This window comes from Macaca thibetana, chromosome 1, assembly GCF_024542745.1.
Source record: "Macaca thibetana thibetana isolate TM-01 chromosome 1, ASM2454274v1, whole genome shotgun sequence".
Classification (NCBI taxonomy): Eukaryota; Metazoa; Chordata; class Mammalia; order Primates; family Cercopithecidae; genus Macaca; species Macaca thibetana.
The window spans coordinates 8,526,315-8,541,208 of NC_065578.1; positions in this window are offsets into that span (position 1 = coordinate 8,526,315).

Here is a 14,894-nt window from a genome sequence, read left to right on the forward strand (position 1 = left end):
TTGGTGCTCCATGCCAGTCACTGTACCCATCAGTGTCCCAACAGGAAATGACAGCAGCTTCAGGATAATTCTAGGAGAGCTTACTTACAAGGCGGGGCCCTAGGGGAGGCCCACAAAAGAAGTGGCAAATGAAGGAGCCCAGGGCTGGCGATGGTAGCACTGTCTCTACTCCTAGGCCCAAAAGGACAATGGTGGGGAGCAATTACCCGAACCAGAATGCAAGCCGGGCATAGTGGGACACCCTCAGGGGAGCAGTGCCCTTCAGTCAAGGGACACTGCCAGTCCAAGGAGACCTTGCGTCAGGTTGACGCATATCCTCAAAGATTCACACCCACCCAGAACCTCAGAATCGAACCTTGCTTGAAAATAGGTTCTTTGCTGAGGTAACCAGTTAAGGATCTAGAGATGAAGTCATCCTGGTTTTAGGGGGTTCCCTAAATCCAATGGCGGGTGTCCCTATAAGAAGAGGAGAGGGGCCGGGCGTGGTGGCTCAAGCCTGTAATCCCAGCACTTTGGGAGGCCGAGACGGGCGGATCACAAGGTCAGGAGATCGAGACCATCCTCGCTAACACGGTGAAACCCCGTCTCTACTAAAAAATGCAAAAAAACTAGCCGGGCGGGTTGGCGGGCGCCTGTAGTCCCAGCTACTCGGGAGGCTGAGGTAGGAGAATGGCGTAAACCTGGGAGGCGGAGCTTGCAGTGAGCTGAGATCCGGCCACTGCACCCCAGCCTGGGCGACAGAGCAAGACTCCGTCTCAAAAAAAAAAAAAAAAAAAAAAGAAGAGGAGAGGGCCGGGTGCAGTGGCTCATGCCTGAGCACTTTGGGATGCCGAGGCAGGTCAATCACTTGAAGTCAGCAGTTGGAGACCAGCCTGGCCATCATGGGGAAACCCCGTCTCTACTAATAATAAAAAAATTAGCCAGGCGTGGTGGTGCACGCCTTTAGCCCCAACTATTTGGGAGGCTGAGGCACGAGAATAGCTCAGACCTGGGAGGCAGAGGTTGTAGTGAGTAGTGAGCCAAGACTGCACCACTGCACTCCAGCCTGAGCGACAGAGTGAAACTGTCAAAAAAAAAAAAAAGAAGAGGAGAGGACACAGAGAGAGACGGGTGAAGGTAGAGCCAGGATCCAGAGGGACAAGAGGAAGGTAAAAGAGAAGAGTTATTGTTGCAGTGACATCCCACCCAGATGTCTACAGGACGTCTGTGGCTCTTCTGTTCCTACTGCATCCACAGAGACCCTGATGGCCCCTTGTCTGGCAACCTGGCTGTCATGCTGCTGTTGCTGAGAACATGGGCATCTTGGTCTATTTCCTCTCTGCTGGTTATCACATGTGCATCCACGATATTTCTCCAGAGACCCACCCTTGCTTTCTTCTCCCATGCCCACATGCTGTTCTAGACCATCTTGGAACAAAACATCAGAAAACAGGGTCTCCACTGGCCCGAGAGAGAACCGAGGTAGGTGTTCACCAGGAAGGGGCAAAGTGAAGAGAGTTGCAACAGTTTTGTTTCAATCATCTTTTGCTAGCTCCTCTACCAAATACCAAACTCCGAGCCCCTCAACCACCCCCTGCCAGGGTCCTGGAGAGCAGCAAACACCCCCCCCCCACTGATTTCGTGATCGCCAGCTCCAGTGGCTCCCACTGAGTGCCAGGAACTGAGTTCTGCACACGTTTCCTGATTACAAATTGCCAGGAAAAGGCTAAACATGTCCAACGACTCTCTGGCCTCCAAAATTGCAGTTCTCCATTTTTTCCCATGCCGTAGACATAACAGATGGAAGACATTCACACAAGAAGCACACTCCGATTTTAATGGACGTTCCCAAAATAAAATTGTTCAGAGAGCAGTACAATAACTCATAATTACCCCCAACAAACAGTAAATGGCAGTAACTGACATAAAGGTGAGCTGAGGGTCCCACACAGTGGCCGGAACTCCACCCTCTCCCCCACCTGAGAATAGGAATGGATGGAAGTGACATTCAGGTAGGGCTTTGGGGATTGCAAGTAACAGAATCCCACCTCAAACGGGGTTAAGCAAAACAGGAGCGTTAGTGTTTTGTGTATCAGAAAAGCTCAAGATCAGTTTGATTGAAGCTTGACTAGGGTGACCAGGGAGCACCCACCCTGTCATCTCTCTCGGCTCAGGGTCCCTGGTTTTCCTGCATGGGGTCCATCTAGAGGTGGGCTCTCCCACCACAGTGCCAAGGCAGCTGCCAGCCCCTCTGGGCTTACACTGATCCTCAGCCACCTCTGAGGGAGGAGTGATTTTCTCTTCCCCACGGTGTCTGTAAATGGCCCTAAACAGAGCCCTGTCAACTCAAGGCCGCCTGCACTGTGACCAGGGAGATGCCCTCTTCTGATTAATTTTCTGTCACATGCACCGAGGAGCCAGGGCATGATGGGCCAGCTCTACCCAAACCCAGGACTGAGAGTAGGGAGTGGAGTTTCCCAAAAGAAGGTCCAGGAGCTGTCACCAGGAGAAGAGGAACCAATACCCAGCAGGGCAGGCAAGACCACGGGTGGCCCCTGTGAGGTTCTTGAGGCTGCTGTGGCACACAGTCACAAATCAATGCTTAAAACAACATAAATGTATTAACGTACAGTTCTGGAGTCCAGAAGTGCTGGAAGCAATGTGTCAACTGGGCTTGTCCCTTCTGGAAGCTTTAAGGGAGAATCTGTTTCCTTGAACTTTCCAGCTTCTAAAGGCCACCTGCATTCCTTGGCTCTTGGCCCCATCCTCCCTCTTCAAAGCCAGCAGAACATGACATCTTCCGGTCTCTATTCCTTTCTGTCTCTGTCTGTCTCTGACCCTGTTTCTATATGTGTGTGTGTCTCTCTCTCATCTGTCTCTTTCTTTCTCTCCCTCTCTCTTTCTGATCCTCCTGCCCCTAGCTTATAAGGACCCTTGGCATTACATTAGGACCACTTGGGTAATCCCATCTCAAGGTCTTTAATTGAATCATGGCTGCAAAATCCCTTTTGCTGTGTAAACATCTTCACAGGGCCATTATTCTATCCACCATGTCCCAGTGAGAATTAGCCTCACCTCCATCTCCATATGCTTATGGCAAAGCCCTAACTCTCACCCACTGCAAGTTATTCGTCCCTGCCTCGGAGGGCTGTCTGATAGGTCAGACCCCTGCAGTGGAGAAGCCTACCCCTGACCTTTGACCTACACACGCAGGGTCCAGCACTTGGTCTGGTGGCAGACAGAGAACCTTCCCCAGAAAGCCCCAGGGGTTGCAGGGTCAGAGGCCCAGTGACCAGATCCAAGGGGAACTGTGTCCTTTCAGGTCACTGTCCCAGCTCTCCAAGAAGTCACAGGAAAGTAAAATCATGGAGAAGAATCCCTGGGCAGAGGAGAGAACTCCACTTGCCTCCTCACCTCCACTTGCATGGGGTCTTGGGGCAGAATTCCAGGTCCCATACAGAGCCTTAAGATTTATTTTTAGGCCGGGTGTGGTGGCTCACACCTGTAATCTCAACACTTTGGGAAGCCAAGGCAGGCAGATCATTTGAGGTCAGGAGTTCAAGACCAGCCTGACCGACATGGTAAAACCCCGTCTCTACTAAAAATACAAGAATTAGCCGGGCGTGGTGGCACTCACTTGTAATACCAGCTACTCAGGAGGCTGAGGCAGGAGAATCACTTGAACCCGGGAGGCGGAGGTTGCAGTGAGCTGAAATTGTGCCCTTGCTCTCCAGCCTGGGCAACAGGGCAAGACTCTGACTCAAGGGAAAAAAAAATTTATTTTTTGGTTGGGCGCAGTGGCTCACACCTGTAATCCCAACACTTCGGAAGGATGAGGCAGAAGGATCATTTGAGCCAAGAAGTTCAAAAGCAGCCTGGGGGCTGGGCACGGTGGCTCATGCCTGTAATCCCAGCACTTTGGGAGGCTGAGGGGGGCAGATCACAAGGTCAGGAGATGAGGCCATCCTGGCTAACATGGTGAAACCCCATCTCTACTAAAAATACAAAAAACTAGCTGGGCATGGTGGCAGGCGTCTGTAGTCCCAGCTACTCGGGAGGCTGAGGCAGGAGAATGGCATGAACCTGGGAGGTGGAGCTTGCAGTGAGCTGAGATCTGGCCACTGCACTCCAGCCTGGATGACAGAGTGAGACTCCATTTCAAAAAAAAAAAAAAAATTAACAAAACAAAAAACAGCAGCCTGGGCAACGTAGGGAGATACCGTCTCTACCAAAAAAAAAAAAAAAAGGTGTATTGTTTTTAAAAAGGTAAATTATTTCTAATATGAAAGGAATGGTGAATCCTGACTCAGGTCACCCTTCCTAGAGTTGACATCAACAGGAGTGACTCCCTCTCCCCATTCCAAGAAACGTGGGATCGTGGGGTCAGCAGGATTCTGGCTTCCCACCCCTGGACAGTTTGGGCCTTGGCAAAGGTGCTATTGACAAGGGGCTGGGCCCTGCCAAACATGTCCCGGGATGGTCTCAGCTACCCTCAGGAAGAGGAGAGGAAAGAAAATGCTGCCCAAAGACAGTGCCCACCAGGCACACTGCCCCCAGCCCAGCTGCCATGCTGCCAACCCCATAAAAGCCCAGGGTCTCGCTGAATCCTGGTAAACTGGACTCCACGGGAACTGAGGCCTCACACAAGCTGAGTCCCCAGGCTTGGGCATGGCTCTTGCCCCTCCCCTCCCCTCCTCCTCCCCTCTTTTTTTCTTCCTTCTTTCTTCTCTCTCTCTCTCTCTCTCTCTCTCTGTCTCTCTCTCTCTCTCTCTCTGTCTCTCTCTCTCTCTTTCTCTCTTTCCCTCTTTATTTCTGACAGGGTCTCACTCAGTCACCCAGGCTGGAGTACAATTATGCAATCATAGCTCACTGCAGCCTCAACCTCCTAGGCTCAGGCGATCACCCTGCCTCAGCCTCCCGAGTAGCTGGGACCGCAGGCACGCACCGCCTCACCCAGCTAATTTTTTATTTTTTTTTTTTTTGTAGAGACAGGGTTTCACTATGTTGCCCAGGCTGGTCTCGAACTCCTGGACGCAAGCCATCCTCCCACCTCGGCCTCCCAAAGTGTTGGGATTACAGGTGTGAGCCACTGCACCTGGCCTGGCCCTTGCTGTTTCTTTCCTCCAGGAGGAACAAGAGCCTTATGGGGCTGGAGGCTTCCACTTCCCCAAGTGGAAACCTCAGCCCGGGCTTGGTCAGAGCTGGCTTACGAGCTGCAATCAGTCCAGTCCACCTGGCCGGAGACTTCGACAGCCCAGGCCACGCCAGCCTCGGGGAACCTGAAGGGAAAAGTTCAGCTCTGATACCTCTGGCCCCTGGAAGAGGAGGTGGGCTCCTGCAGATCTGTGCCCTGGGATGGATTCTAGAGCCCAGGGTCCCCTGTCCAGGCCTGGATGAGATTTTTAAATATTTTTCAATTAAGTCAGCGAGAGAGCTCAGAAGCCACCCCTGTGCGTGGCGTACAAGTCCGGGCCCTGCAGCAGCAGCTCAGTTGGCAGGGGCCTCTCGCTGGGCCCGCCAGCCACACCCTTGGACAGGCCAGGTTTTTCCTGAGTGGAAGCAGGGTTCAGGCCCTCTGTGCCCTGCAGGACTGAGGAGTCCAGCAGGCTATCCGGGTCTCATAGAAAAGGTGGGGAATTCTGGCCAGCAGCCGGGGAGGGGACAAAAGAGGATGCTGAGAAGCTTTCAGGCATTTCTCCACCCTCCTGAGTCACACGGGAATGTCTGAGACCAGGAGGCAGGTCGGGGGACTGGGCGGGGGCGTGCTTTTTTGTAGCCTCTGCCAGGATCCCAGTGGGGGCAGGAGGAGAGACAGGCCCAGAGCTGGGCGAGGAGAGCTGGAGAGAGGCTGAGGAGGATACAGCTGCAGCCTCAAGCCCAGACACCACTTCCTCTCTCCCACCCCTCCCTCCTTTCCAGTGATGTGGTCCACCAAAGACCTCATCCTCGGGAAGCACAGCCAGGTCCCACCCACGAGGGCAGGGGCCTGGGGCTCCCCATCCCCAGCTGAGCTCAGGGCAGCATGAGGCCTGGCCTCACCTCCCTCTGCTCTCCCACCTGTGGGGGCTGCTGCTCTCACCCGTGGCTTCTAGATGATAGCCTCCCCCTTCATCCTATCCTCAACACTTCGCACAAGCTGGGCATACAGCTGTGGCTTAATAAATGCCAGTTTCCCCTCCTCTACTGCACCACACAGAGATGATCCAGGTCCTCACTTTGCCTGGTAGGCTCATTGCAGGACATGGACAAATTAGAAACTATTTTATTTGTTTGTTTATCTTTATATTTATTTATTTTTGAGACAGAGTCTTGTTCGGTCGCCCAGGTGGGAGTGCAGTGGCACCACTTGGCTCACTGCAACCTCTGCCTCCCAGGTTCAAGCAATTCTCCTGCCACAGCCTAAAGAGATTACAAGTAGCTGGTATTACAGGCACCCACCACCACACTTGGCTAATTTTTGTATTTTTAGTAGAGTGGGGTTTCTCCATGTTGGCCAGGTTGGTCTTGAACTCCTGAGATCAGGTGATCTGCCCACTTCGGCCTCCGAAAGTGCTGAGATTACAGGTGTGAGCCACCGTGCCCAACTTGTTTATTTATTTATTTATAGTTTATTTATTTATTTATTTATAGACAGTGCCCCACTCTGTCACCCAGGCTGGAGTGCAGTGGTGCAATCCCAGCTCACTGCAACCTCCGCCTCCTGGGGTCATGTGATTCTGCTGCCTCAGCCTCCCAAGTAGCTGGGATTACAGGTGCCCGCCACCACACCCAGCTAATTTTTGTATTTTTAGTAGAGATGAGGTTTCGCCACGTTGGTCAGGTTGGTCTCGAACTCCTGACCTCAAGTGATCCACCTGCCTCGGCCTCCCAAAGTGCTGGGATTACAGGTGTGAGCCACCACACCCGGCCCAAATTAGGAACTAAATCATCAGCAAAAGCTGAGTCGTTCGCCCCTGGAAGAGACAGCTGAGGACCAGCTGGGGCCACTTGACGTTGGGGGGGGTCCCTGCCCTGCTCCGCCCCAGGGAGGTGCTGCTGCAGACCCTGCTTGTGCTGCAGCCTGAGGCCGCCCTCAAACCACCACTTCCAGCAGGATCCCCGCTGTCACTGAGATCCAGACCTTCCACTGCTTCCACATCATCCTTGTTTGCTATTTGGTGCTTTGGGCAAGCAGAGCTGTGTTTTGCCAGCTGCCGGCTGGCAGCTCAGCCCATCCTGCAGCTGGAGGCCCGGGCAGGGGGCTCAGGGAGCCCTTTGAAGTCCCTGTCTCAGTTGACAGCCCTCCCCCTCTTGCCTCCCACCAGGGAATCCCACTGCCTCTGGTATGGACAAACACTCGCAAAGCTCAGAAAAGTGTAGCCACCTTTCCTGAATATTCAGCCCAGCCCAGCGCTGCTGGGAGCCACTGCACACGGTTCCTGGGGCTGAGACCATGGCTTTCTGCAAACTGACGTGGCCTTTGGGTGCTGCAATGGAGCCAGAAGACATCAGGGTGGCCTCAACCTAGAAGCCAGGTCCCGGCCACCTCTCACACAGGCTGGGCTAAGGGGAGGCTGCAGAGGAAGTTCAGTGGCAGCTGCTCCCTTTGCACCGGGGACTAGAGGTTGGACAGCTGGGATTAGTCAGAGGTTCCGAGTTGTGTCCTCCGCCAGCCCAACCATGGGGACCTTCTCCAAGTGGAAACCTCGGCCTGGGCTTAGCCAGAGCTGGCTTACGAGCTGGAATCAGCCCAACCCACCTGGCCGGAGACTTTGACGGCCCAGGCCACGCCAGACTCATGGGGTCTGCAGGGAAAAGAAGTTCAGCTCAGAAATCTCTGGCTCCTGGAAAAGGAGGTAGGCGCCCTCCTGTCAGAGCCAGGTGATTTTAATTCAGCTACCCAGCAAACCTCCCTGGTCCCTGCTCTGTGCCAAACCCAGGGCAGGTGCCAAGATACAGAGATAGACAAAACTCAATCCCTACCCTAGAGGAATTCGCAGTCAGGTAAAATAATGTGTCTGCGCCCACACAGTGTGTCTGCGCCCATGTGGCAGAGGCCCAGAGAAGCAGCCTGGGACTGAGCTGAGCTGATTGGCTTTGCAGGAAGTGGTGAAAGTGCTGTAGAGGCCTGGGAGGCGGGGGACCAGGTCTCTGGCAGTGGGGGTTCTTTCTTTAGCAGTCTCCTTCTAGCACCCACAGAATGCCAGGCCCTGGGAGGGTCAGCTCTGCACCCCAAAGCTGCTAAGTCTGTGGTCCAAGAGGCGGGTGGCCGCAGCTGCACCTGCCCGTCCCTCAGCCAGGGGAAGTGACTCGCCTCGGAGGCTCCTGCAGGCTGCCTCCCGGGGGAGTGTGCAGGAAAGAGTTTGCAGGTTTTATGGCCAGTGAGGTCCGGCTCAGGCCTGAGGAGGGTGCAGGCCAAGCCGACCGGTTCTAATTAGGGGACTGGGCTCCTTGCAGCAGCCCAGGGGCCTGTGGGCTTTGCCAGTTTGTAGAGCAGCCAGAACTGTTTTGCACAGCGTCTCCCGGCAACGGGGGCCATTCCAATGGGGAGCAGGGTACCCTGGGAGCTATTATGGGCAGCAGCCAGCCACTCAGCCTGGGTTCACACATGCGGTCCCCTCCAGGTACTTGCGTACTACCAGACGGACCTCAGGGGACACAGATCCCTGCTAGAGCATGGGGCAAATTGCCCTCTCCCAGCCCGGGTCAGTGCTGCCAGAACCCAAAGGGACTGGGAGCAGAGGCTGGGTCTGTGCTTCTCCTCACCACCTCAGGTTGCCCTGAGTGAGCATTCTAAAACAAAAGGAGGCTGGGGACGGTGGCTCCTGCCTGTAATCCCAACACTTTGGGAGGCCGAGGCAGGTGGATCACTTGAGGACAAGAGTTTGAGACCAGCCTGGCCAACATGGTGAAATCCCGTCTCTACTAAAAATACAAAAAGTTAGCCGAGTGTGGTGGTGTACACCTGTAGTCCCAGCTACTCAGGAGGCTGAGAAACAATAATTGTTGAGGTGGAAGTTGACAAAGGGGGCGGAGGTTGCAGTGAGCCAAAATCATGCCACTGCACTCCAGCCTGGGCGACAGAGCGAGACTCTGTTTCAAAATAAAATAAAATAAGCCAAGAATAAGTACCGACGCCTAGTGTCTAGACAATGCGTAGCACACAGGAGATGCTCAAAGAATGCAGAGCGAATAACCAAGCTCAGTTCTTGGAAACCTTGCTGGCACACAGTAGGCTCACAATCCATGTGCTGAACACAAGAAGGAATGAAGTTTGTCTTCAGCCCCATGGAGTGAGTTCTAGAAAGCAGGCAGCCTGCTGCATTCACCTTGTGTCTGCAATGCCTACTACAGGACCCAGGACTCCCCAGGCCTGGCAGGACCTGCCCCAGCCAAGGTTCCCGTCCTGGTGGGGGGGGGGGGAGGGGAGGGAGGGAGGCCGGCAGGCGGCTGGTCAGACAGTGTGAGTCTGGCCTTTGAATGCTATTCCCGGCAGTTCCTCTGATTCACAGCTGTCCCAGGAACAGTCATGGCTGTGTCAATAAATATTGGTGACTCTTAATGACCTCTCCGTCTCGCAGGGCCGTGTGGGCCTTCCTGCCCCTCCAAAGACCCCATCCAGGCTGTTGTTTTCCTAGCCAGCGTGTAGCGCTCCGTGCCAGTGAGAGGGCCGCGGGGACCGAATGGCCCCCGCAGGCTGATAACTCAGAAGGCATTTTCTGTCTCCTAGCTTCACATGCTCCTTTCACCAGAACTCCCCAGACCTCCTGGGAATGACCCTGAGTGCAGAAGGATGGGCGAAAGCAGAGGCCCTGACTCAGAAAGAGCCAGAAGGGAGCCGCCACCTTGGTCCCCCCTGCCCTTCCCCCTACAACTCTGCCTGGGTGTCTTGTCTCTTCTCCATGCGAGGAAAGGACGTCGCATCTCACGCCGACACAACATGCCAGGCAATGATAAGCTGCCTTTCCTCCTTCCACACTCACACTTTCCACGGTTTAGGCCGAGTGAGAGTTTGAATTAAAACTCAACTGCAGCACGGCCGGGCACAGTGTCTCATGCCTGTGATCCCAGCACTTTGGGAGGCTGAGACGGGTGGATCACCTGAGGTCAGGAGTTTGAGACCAGCCTGGCCAACATGGTAAAACTCCATCTACTAAAAATACAAAAATTAGCCAGGCGTGGTGATGCATGCTTGTAATCCCAGCTATTTGGGAGGCTGAAATGGGAGGACCGCTTGAACCTAGGAGGCGGAGGTTGCAGTGAACCGAGATGGGGCCACTACACTCCAGCCTGGGTGACAGAGCAAGACTCCATCTCAAAAAAAAAAAAAAAAAAAAAAACCTCAACTGTAGCCCTCTTTACTGGACGACAGATTTTATCATGAAAGCAAAGAACGGTTATGAGCACACAGGATTTGTGTCATCTCCTCAATTCTACTTCAAAGAATAATTTATATCAAGCACTCTGGGGCGGTGGGGAGGCCACGAAACCCAAGACAGATTTGACTCTGCTCTCAAGAGCTTGCAGTCCAGAGGGAAGGCAGGTGGTGCAGGAAGCCACTGTACACAGGGGATTGCAGGTCCTCAGCGAGGGGTGTGGGTGCTGCGGGGGGACTCACGGGGACTAAAGGGACGTGCGACCAAATGCAATGTGTGATTTTTTTGGGGGGTTTTGGTTTTTTTTGGTTTTTTGGGCTTTTTTGAGACGGAGTCTCCCTCTGTCACCCAGGCTGGAGTGTAGTGGCACGATCTCAGCTCACTGCAACTGGTTCAAGTGATTCTCTTGCCTCAGCCTCCTGAGTAGCTGGCACTATAAGTGTGCACCACCATGCCTGGCTAATTCTTGTATTTTTTATTTTTTTAGACGGAGTTTCACTCTTGTTGCCCAGGCTGGAGTGCAATGGTGCGATCTCGGCTCACCGCAACCTCCGCCTCCAGGGTTCAAGCAATTCTCCTGCGCCAGCCTCCCTAGTAGCTGGAATTACAGGTGTTTGCCACCACGCCCGGCTAATGTTGTATTTTTAGTAGAGACAGGGTTTCTCCATGTCGGTCAGGCTGGTCTCAAACTCCCGACCTCAGGTGATCTACCCACCTTGGCCACCCAAGGTGCTGGGATTACAGGTGTGAGCCACTGTGCCCGGCCACTTTTTGTATTTTTAGTAGAGATGGGGTTTCACCATGTTGGCCAGGGTGGTCTCGAACTCCTGGCCTCAAGTGATCTGTCCACCTCGGCCTCCCAAAGTGCTGGCATTACAGGCGTGAGCCACCGTGCCTGGCCCCAGTGTGTGATTCTTGACTGGAACTTGCATTAAAGCAAAAGCAGCAGCTGCTTTCAGGGTGTTTTGGAGAATTTAATGATGGATTGCACGTTACATAATATCCCCTGCATCAAAGCTAAATTCCTGAGCATGGAAATGGACTTTTGGCCCTGCAGGAGACTGTCCTCGATTTTGGAAGGTACCTGCTGAAATATTGAGAAGGGCCGTGTCATTGTGTCTGTAACTGACTTTCGAATATTTCGGTGGTCTTCCAGAAGGCAGACTTCTGCGGGCTGAGTGGGAAGTAGCCTAGCAAAGCAGGGAGAAGAGTGTGCATAGGACTGAGGGTGGCCCAGCAGGGGCCCACACCCAGGAACCGCTGCTGGAGACGAGGTTGGGGACAGGGCCAGGTCGTGGCAGGGAGTAATCAAGCGACAGGGAAGGCACGCTTGGACCCGGAGGGTGGCCATGGGCATGGAGGGAGTTGGGAGGGATTTGGGAGGTCGAATCTGCAGGAGCAGCCAGGATGTGGGGAGAGAGGGTATGGGACGGGAGAGAACTCATGCTGTCTGGCAGCAGAACCAGGAGAAGGAAGGTGCCACTCACAGAGGTGGAAGACCCAGGGAGCAACAGGGTTGGAGCAGGAGAAGGTCAAGGGCTCAGTTCCAGACATGCCGGGGCTGTGGGGCATCTCCAATGGGGTACCAGGAATTTGAAGGTGTATTTGCCCAAATAACCATGGAACCAGTACTCTGTCCTCAGGCATGGGTGTTGAGGACGTCTTGTGGCCATGCCAGCCAGGCGTGGTGGATGCCGCAGAGGTGGGGCCAGGTGAGGACAGCCAGTTGTGCCTTGCTCATCCTGCATTTGTTTTGCAGGCTCCTCTCTGTCTGCCTTAGAGGAACAGATCAAGACTCTTCACCCCACAGGCCCTTGACATGAGTCAGGATTCAGAGCTGCCCCCTGTGGCCACCCACCTCCTGTCACAGGCTGGAAAGGAGCTGATTGTCCAGAACTCAGCTGAAAGGAGGCCACACATTTCAGCCTGGGTTTCTATGTCCCCTTGTGTCTTGTTTATTTATCACTGGGGCAATCTGGGTGGCTTGGTCTGTGGGAGTGGGATGGGCCACCCTCCTGAATGTTGGGCGTCTGGTCCCATACCAGCCCCTGCAGGCAAAGCCTGCTCTGCCATCGTGTAGCCATTCAGCACATAATTGTTGAGCTCCTGCTGTGTTCTAGGCATCGTTCTAGATGCTGGGAAGATAGCAGAAATAAAAGTCCAGTCTATAGGAATAATAACTTCTCATTGTAAATAATTATTGTGTAAAGATGTATAACATACGTGATGATCATGCCTACCATTTATTGAGCTCTTAGTATACACCAGACACTGTGCTGAGTGCCCCATTCCCCTGTAATCTTCATAACCACCTATGTTTAGTATTAATATTACCGTTTGACAGATGGGACAACAAGGGCTCAAGAAGGAAGGTAAGTGGCCACCCAAGATCACAGCTTATAAGTCAGGGTCAGGGTTTGAACTCAGACCTGGAGCCTGTACTTCCAAACTGTCAGCCTGCAACTTGCCAGGGCCCAGCTTGCCCTTTGGTGGGTGGGGGTGATTGAGTTGGAGGCCCCATCCTGTTCAGGTCCAGCTCTGAACCTCACAGGCCTGACCTGACACCTCCACTACTCTGTGTCCTCCCCATCCTGGACTCCTCCTTGCATCTGGTTCTGACCCCAGATTCCTGCTTTCATGCTGAGCTCAGCCCACCCAGCCCCTCTCACTCAGCAGCTAACCCACCCAGGGGGATGGCTGGAGAGAGGGAACGCTGGCCAAGGGACCAGCTCAGGCAAGTGCTGGCAGTGTAGTTACCAGATGTTGTACAGGACATACACTAAGAAGTTGTTTGTGGGGTGGTTGCAGTGGCTCACGCCTGTAATCCCAGCACTTTGGGAGGCCAAGGTGGGCGGATCACTTGAAGTCAGGAGTCTGAGAAGAGCCAGACCAACATGGGGAAACCCCATGTCTACTAACAATACAAAAAATTAGCCGGGTGTAGTGGTGCATACTTGTAGTCCCAGCTACTCGGGAGGCTGAGGCAGGATAATTACTTGAACCCTGGAGGCAGGGGTTCCAGTGAGCTGAGATTGCGCCGCTGCACTCCAGCCTGGGTGACAGAAGGAGACTCTATCTCAAACAAAAAAAAAAAAGTTATTTATGGATTATCTGAAATTGAAATGTAACTGAGTGAACTGTCTACTTGCTAAATCTAGCTGCCTAAGGGGTGGGGGTGCAGAACACTGTGAGGGGATTTCAGCTAGGAGGGGACATAAGAAGGGGGTTTGGATGAAATGCTCCAGGAAGAGTGTCCTCAGATATTCAAGAAGAATCTTTCATTCCTCCCTTGTAGACATTCAGGTGTGAGCTTCCTGTCTCCCGATCATTCTCACTCAACCAACATGTGCTTATGTGCTTAACTAGAATGCTGCGCTTACAGTCACTATTTACATATCTTCCTGATCAGGCCCGTCTGTTCCTGCACCTGCTGTCACCCAACAACCATCACCACCAACTCCAGCAGCCCTCTCAAGTTTCCAGGCCCTGTTTCTTTCGCCAAGAATATTCTTGCTCTCCACTCTGCCTTTCTCCTGGGAGCCCTCCCGCACCCCCAGCCCATCTGCTGCACCCTGAACTTCCTGTCATCACACTGATTACACTCTATGGTAGTTGTGTCTGGACTTTGGGAGGGTCCTAGCCTGGGAACCGCCTCCTGAGACACACACACAATCCCCACTGCAGAGGATTTACAGACACCCCTCTTCCAAGCCCATTCATAGACCCCAGGTCGATGTTGGAATTTCCTGGTTACTTCATTATCTCCCAGGAAACTATAAGCTCCACAAGAGCCTTGTTCACCACAGAGCAGGGCATGGAACATGGTAATCATCCATAACAATCCATTCCAATATCAATAAACTATCAGCAAAGGTAACAATAGTCTATATTAAGTATCAAGAAAGATAAATGGCAGGGCGTAGTGACTCACGCCTGTAATCCCAGCACTTTGGGAGGCCGAGGCATGTGGATCACCTGGGGTCAGGAGTTGGAGACCAGCCTGGCCAACATGGTGAAACCCTGTCTCTACGAAAAATACAAAAATTAGTGGTGCACACCTGTAGTCCCAGCTACTCAGGAGGCTGAGACAAGAGAATCGCTTGAACCGGGGAGGTAGAGGTTGCAGTGAGCCGAGATGGCACCACTGAACTCCAGCCTGGGCAACAGAGCAAGACACCACCTCAAAAAATAAAAATAAAAAATAACTGAGCTGTATGACCCAGCCCAGCGCTGGTACAGACCAGACGCTTCTTGAATGCTGTTTGAATGAATGAACAAATGACTCAGTGCAAATGACCCAGAGCTCAAAATTTTGTCTGCTGGGCTGGGCTCACTCCGGGTATGCACCTCAAGGCCTCTCCCTGAACCCCAACCACAAGAAGTCACCAAGGCCCCAATCGTGCCCTTCCAACCTGTTCAGTCCAGGTTAACCTGCGGTTCCTGGACCAGCTCCCAAGATGGGTGAGCACTGGACCTGCCCAAACCAGGTGGCTCCCACCTGGAGTTCCCAGATACCTCACCTGTGCCCAGAACATGCCCATCCAAGGTGTCTTCATGGGA